Raw genomic sequence first — 7,241 nt, forward strand, 5'->3', positions numbered from 1 at the left:
ACTACACTAGCATAAGGAACACGCTCCATGTGTGCCTTATCTTCCGCTGTAGTGGGAGATTGTTTACCTGAAAGCCTAAAGTGTGGAGCCAATGGGGTCACCACCGATTTTGCACTTTGCATCCCGAACCTCACGATCACCCGCTCTATGTAGCCCTTCTGACTCAAGAACAATCGTCGATTCGCCCGCTCTCTTCTGATCTCCATACCCAGTATTTTCCTAGCAGCGCCCATGTCCTTCATCTCGAACTCATTGCTAAGTTGAGATTTTAGCTTATCTATCTCCACCTTGTTTTTCGATGCAATAAGCATGTCATCCACATACAACAGGAGATAGATATAATCACCTCCACGAAGCTTCCGAATGTAAACACAACAATCATAGTCGTTTCGGGAAAACCCATGCTTCAGCATGAAGGAGTCAAAACGTTTGTACCACTGCCGAGGAGATTGCTTCAATCCATAGAGTGACTTCCTCATGCGACATACATGATGCTCCTTATCCTCAATCTTGTAGCCATCAGGTTGATGCATGTAGATCTCTTCATCCAAGTCTCCGTGCAAGAAGGCCGTTTTGACATCGAGTTGTTCCAGCTCAAGATCACCATGAGCAATAATACTCAATAGCACCTGAATAGAAGTGTGTTTCACCACCGGAGAAAATATCTCATTGTAATCCACACCCTCTTTTTGTGCAAACCCCTTAGCCACTAGCCTCGCCTTGTACCTCGTTCCACGGAGCTCTGAAGGATCTTCCTTTCTTTTATACAGCCACTTACAACCTATAGCTTTCTTTCCTACGGGCAATGGGACCACCTCCCATGTTTGGTTCTTCCGGAGAGATTCCATCTCCTCCTCCATCGCAGCCAACCAACTCTCACTATTCTTGTCTCGAATAGCTTCCTTGAAGGAGACCGGCTCATCTTCCTCCATCGAGAGTGCGTATTCAACCAAATTAACATGCCCATAGTGCTTCAGGGGTTTATCAGCCCCCAGCTTCTGTACCTGCTTGTATGCTCGCCTTGACCTAGTGGAAGCCAAGCTATCATCGAGCTGCTGTTGTTGTAGTTGAACCTCCTCCTGCTCAATCTCATCATCTACCTGATTTCCCTCTTGAACACGACTAGAACCTGGTTGGTCTTTCGGTTCTATCTCAATAACCTGGGACTCGGGAGTCCTAATAGTATCAACACCACCATCTTTGGGCACCCTAGCAATCATGGACTTCTCATCAAAGGTAACGTCCCTGCTGATCATGAACTTCAAATCTTCTGTACACGAAAGGCGGTAGCCTTTTACGCCCTTTGCATATCCCAAGAAAATTGCCTTCTTGGCCCTCGCATCAAGCTTTCCGTCGTTGACGTGATAGTAGGCGGTACAACCGAAAATTCGGAGCCTCTCATAATCTGCATGCTCCCCTGACCACACCCGATAGGGTGTGTCACCGTCCAATGTCGAATGTGGAGATCGATTCACAATATAGCAAGCTGTAGCAATCGATTCTGCCCACCATTCTTTGCCCAAATCAGCATATGATCCCATACTCACTGCTTTCTCCCGCAGTGTTCGATTCAGTCTTTCCGCGACCCCATTCTGCTGTGGTGTAGATCTAACTGTCCAGTGTCTAGCAATGCCCTCCTGATCACAGAACTCTTTGAAAGCACCGTCTGTATATTCTGTACCGTTATCAGATCTCAGTGTCTTTAATTTCTTCCCTGTCCTGTTCTTAACCATTGCCTTCCACTTCTTGAATGTCTCAAATACCTCATTCTTATGCTTCAGGAAATAAACCCAAGCATATCTTGAATGATCATCTATGAATGAGACAAAATATCTGGAACCACCCTTGAAAGTTGTCGAAGCCGGACCCCAAACATCCGTGTGCACATAATCTAGTATCCCTCTGCTCTTGTGCTTGCTCCTCAGAAATTGAACCCTGTGCGCCTTTCCATACACAGTCCTCATAAAAATCCATGCAAGGTTTCTTCAGATTCTTCAGCAAACCCTCTTTACCAAGCAGATCCAGACCCTTCTCTGACATGTGCCCAAGCCGCCTATGCCATAACCGTGTGTGCTCACATGGGTTTCCACCACTTCCTTCAGCTCCAACTGCTGCATCTCCCGTCACCGTCGTACCCGAAAGAGTATATAGATTACCGTGACGAACACCCTTCATCACTGTTAAGGAACCCCGAACAACCCTCTTCACTCCGTTCTCTGTAACAATCTTGCAACCCCCGGAGTCCAAAGCTCCGACTGAGATGAGATTTTTCCGCAAGCCGGGAACGTGTCGTACGTCCGTCAGGGTTCGAACCACTCCATCATGCATCTTGATTTTGATATCACCTAGCCCCACCGTTTTACAAGCATGGTTGTTCCCCATCAATACGGTTCCACCATCAATGCTCCTGTAGGTAGTAAATCACTTCCTGTTTGGACACATGTGGTAAGAGCAACCAGAATCAAGAATCCACTTCCCGGAGGTATCCTCGTCATCCGTGACGACATAACATTTCTTATCGCTCCCATCCTCTGAAGCGTAGCTCGCCTCTTCCTTGCCTTCTCGTCTTTCAGTCTTGTTGTTCTTTTTCCCACCTACTCTCTTGTTAGGACAATCGACCTTGAAATGCCCAACTTCACCGCATTTGAAACACGCTCGTCCCGCAAGAGGTCTCGATTTAGATCTAGACTTTCCTCCCTTGCCTTTTCCTCGCTCATTGCCTCTTCCTCTGGCAAACAGTCCCTGCGCTTGTTCTTTGTTACCACCAGTGGCCATATCACTAGTTGTAATTTTTCAAAGATCATCCGCTAGAAGCGTCGTTCTAGTTTCATCCATCGATAAAGTATCACCCACAAGCATCAATGTTTGTACCAGGTTCTCATAAGACTTCGGCAGAGATAGAAGTAGTAGAAACGCCTGATCCTCGTCTTCCACTGTCACCTCAATGTCTTTCAAGTCTGATAAGATCCTATCAAACTTGTTAATGTATTCCCGGATTGACGAGCCCTCCTCCATCTTGCAAGTATACAATTTGGATTTTAAATAGATCCGGTTCGTTAGACTCTTCGTCATGAAGGTGCTTTCTAACTTCAACCACACACCCGCAGCCGTTTCCTCCCCGTCTACCAAGAAAGCTACATCCCTCTCAAGGCATAGGATAATCGACGCTCGTGCTTCCAGATCCAGCTCCTCCCAATCCTCATCAGATATATTTTTATGCTTCTCTCTTCCAGCCAAAGCCTTGTGCAACTTTTGCGAAATCAGCGAATTTTTCATCTGCATCCTCCAATAGGAAAAATCATTTTTCCCATTAAATTTTTCAATCTCGTACTTTCCAATTTTATTTGTTTTACCTGTAGAAGCCATTTTTCACTTGTATTATGATAGTCCGCTTCTCTCAGGAATTTTTTTTTTAACAATTTCTTTGTGTTTTACCACACAATATTCAACCACCGCCTCAGATCAGAAATTTTACCACATCTAGTCTGAATAAGGGCTCTGATACCAATTGTTAGGACGGAGTCCCGCCCGTCGCCGCGGAAGCGATATCACCTGAGAGAGAGCCCTGGCTATTGTTGTCACAAAAGCACAAGTCAACCTCTATATTCTTGTTTCTCAAATGAAACGAGAATAGATAATGAAATTCTTATTTCTCAAAGGAAACAAGAATCAAAAGTGATATATTTCATCAAAGTGAAATATACACTCTTCCTCTCATCAGTTCAAGGACTGAAATCTCGAGTGAACCTACAAGCTATGACAACTGACAGATAAGATAAATACAAACACGAGATTTTTACGTGGTTCGGCAAACTAGCCTACGTCCACGGGAGGGGGTTTCATTATAGAGGAAAAATACCAAACTTATACAAGTTCTCTCTTTCTCTCTTTCTTTTCTCTCAAGAACTCCACTTGAAATTTTCCCACAATTTTCCCACACAATAACTCCTCCACCCCCTTCTCTATTTATAGGAAACCAAAAGGGGGCACGGCTGAAATGTTTGGGCGGGCAGAACGAGCGCGCGCGGGAGCTCGCAATCGAGCGCGGGAAGCGGCGCGCAAGGACACGAGCACGGAGCTCGAAGTGGGCTGGCCTCGTCCTTCGTGCGTGCGACCACGACGGGGGGAGCGAAACTTGCGTGCGCGCGCAAGCAAAGGGAAGGCGGCGTTCTCGTTGGCGTGGGCAGACAGCCCCACGTGGGTGGGCCCCACACCCTATCACATATACACACATATGCGCGTGCGCGCGAGAGACATTCCGCTTTACATGTTTGTCCTTTCTTAATATACAGAGGAAGGAAATACCCCTACAACAGCGTAGAGTTGTATAGACTGGATTTTCCTGATGGGCGCATTATGCGTATTCTATTCCTGCTAAGAGATTGTGGACTGCATATTAAACATTTGTTTCCGGTTTTTGTAGTGCAGGTAGAGATTTAATTAATTTGTGCACTGCTGCTTTTTTTTTCCATTGTTGCGGTGGTATTGGATGTGCAGGTTGATGGGAAATAGTACTTTGCTCAGATCATGAGATTCATGGTCAGGTCAGATACTTAAAAGCATGCAGATTGAAGTTATTTTTGGCAAGAAAGTTTGATAGTACATAACTAGAATTACGTGTGTAGCCAGGGGTCTGAAGAGGTGGGAGAGGATGAAAGCAACAGGAAGAAGATAGGAGAGGGCCTGGAGAAATAAGTGGAGCATTAATCAGGCATTACTCTTGTTTTTTGTTTTTGTTTTGTTTTTGTTTTTTTTTTTTTGTGATATTTTTACTCTGCTTTGTCCTTTGACTATCCTCCTTGTTTTAACCTATGAAATAATTCCCAAGAATGTAAATGTTAGCACATGAACAAAATCAATGTTCTGCATCTGTGCATGTGGTAAGACAGGTATGTGTCAAACACACAATTGCTCATGTATGTGCGCACATCTACACACACACAAGTACTCGTGTGTGTTAAATGCATGGATAAGATGTGCAGCTTTATATAATGGACATTTGCAATAAGGAAGTACACAAGGACCACAACAAAACATTATTTAGGTGAGCTACCAAAGGGTGTATTTCAAGGAGTCTTCTAGTAAGTTTCAATAAATGAACAATATATTCAAATTTCCAGTAATATCATACCCAGGTTAAACAGTCAAAGAGCCCAATTTCCGGAATAGTACCTAATTTGTACACTCTTTTGAATTAAAAGGCTTAATACCTGGTGATGAGTTCTCAGCAATATCTTACAGTTGGCATGAATTTCTTGAACATGAGAAAGTGCTTTGAAGAAATTCATGAGTTCTCAGCAATATCTTACAGTTGGCATGAATTTCTTGAACATGAGAAAGTGCTTTGAAGAAATTATCATTCAGATCTTCTTCCCTTAATGCATTTATCTGCACTCAAGTAGACATTTTGCTCAGAAGACAGCCATGCATAGGTGCACATTTATTGCTGACTCAAAAAGCCAAGTAAGACTCGAGTCAATATACAGCAAGGGTGTTGACTTCTCAATAACATTATAAACCCGAGTAAAAGCTTACACACCTCTTCATTAGAAGTTGATAATCACGTAAAAAGCATGACACGATTTCTTATCGTTGTGTAGTAATATCGAGATCCTGTTTTAACTTCTCTGTGGTGCTAATAATATCTGCCGTACTCTCACTACAGCTGTTCAATACCTGGGCAATCCTGAAAGACAATATTGCTTAGCCAGAAATCGATCTAAGAGTTCTTTCTTTCCTTACGGACTCTTTTTACAGAGAGTCCAAATAAAACAAGAACGCAACTGGAACCCTGTATCATGAATAACAAAATTACAATATTTGGAACCACTACGAAACCATTATCTCTTACCACAAAAGAAGTAAACACTACAGTTATGCCTTCCTGAGAAGATAGCAAATTATTACTAATGAAACCGTGTTCTAGTTGATTAAGAACGCCATGTATATGTTCGCAAAGAAATCATATGTCATAATTAACAATATCATCCATTAGACCGGGCTAAGTGGCACTTAAATACCTTATTGATTCACCACATTTACACTTAAATACCCTGAGGTGTAAAACATAACATTTAAATACCATAAGTTGTCTAAATCTGGTGCGTTATTGTCTTCTGTTAGTTTGAAGTGAGGATATTCCAGGAAATATTCCCATGCGATTGTCACATGCCATAGTTAGAACTGTTTTGAACCTACTTGTTACAATTACTACATACCTGCCCTCCTTTCGTTAAACTATATCATTAATTTTTTTCTACCTAACTCCCAATTTCCTCCTTTCCCAATTTCCCTTCTTCCCTAATTTCCCTTCTAATTATTCCACAATTTCTTTGCAGATATCCATGAAAGCTCTCCTTAGATCATCCACTGGTTCTTCAAGTCACGGACTCACGGTGCTTCTCTAGAGAAGGAAACTAGAGCACGGCTGATTTGGGGAGAAATGGTAAATGGTGAAATTGGAGGATTGTTTAGCAACTAAATATCAAAATAACTTTGGAAGATTATCAGATGACCCCGCGTGAATTTCAAAAAAAAAAAAAAAACCACAAGTGTAGGGATTATCAGAAAACCATCCTTGAACTTTAAGATTTTATCAAACTACTCCCTTTAACTTTCAAAGTTTATAAGGGAACCCCTTAAAAGAAGTTACTGGAGTTTTATTTTCAAATTTTGGGGGATTAGCTGATAATCTCCTGAAGTTAAGGGGGGCCTTCTGATATTTAGCCTTGCTTAACTGTTGAAGGAGTTAAGTTACACACGGGAGTATTTCTGTCCTAATGGGCTTTTTTTAACACCTTTTCAACGTTCTAGCAACTGACAAGTTACGATAATCAAACTTAAAGTGTAAAGGTGGTGAAACAATTAGGGATTTTTAGTGCTATTTAGCCTTTAGACCCACATAATATTGGTCAATTATAGAAGACTTTGTTGCCACTTAAATCCGTAGTTTTTTTACGCAGGAATATGAAATGCAATTTAAGTGTTGCTAACAAATTTCACCCATAATCTACATGTTAATAATTCAATACCATTTTCCCCTGGTAGCACTATAAGAATTTGTGCACTGCGAAAGGCTTGTCCAGGCGGCCAAAATATTAGGTCATCAAAATGCCAAGAGAGTCAACGAACTACGGAGCAGACTTAAGAAGATAACTTTCAAACAAAAAGATCATTACCTCCTACTCAACTCTTTACCCCATCTGTTAGATGGCAATAACAATAAGCTAAGCAAGCGTATG

At 42.2% G+C, this 7,241-nt stretch overlaps 1 long non-coding RNA gene across 2 annotated transcripts in view; it reads right to left on the reverse strand.

Annotated features, from left to right (window-relative positions):
- Nucleotides 5,299–7,241, reverse strand: part of LOC109831767 — an 11,260-nt gene continuing 9,317 nt past the window's right edge. The window contains exons 3-4 of one of the 2 annotated variants that reach the window (XR_002244549.1): nt 5,540–5,686; nt 5,299–5,388 (exon numbers count right to left, since the gene is read on the reverse strand). This is a non-coding gene — a long non-coding RNA (uncharacterized LOC109831767). Of the gene's footprint in view, nt 5,447–5,539; nt 5,687–7,241 lie in introns of both variants that reach the window. The other variant, XR_002244550.1, reaches the window with a different exon arrangement.

The sequence above is a fragment of the Asparagus officinalis genome, chromosome 2 (assembly GCF_001876935.1).
Source record: "Asparagus officinalis chromosome 2, Aspof.V1, whole genome shotgun sequence".
Taxonomy (NCBI): Eukaryota; Viridiplantae; Streptophyta; class Magnoliopsida; order Asparagales; family Asparagaceae; genus Asparagus; species Asparagus officinalis.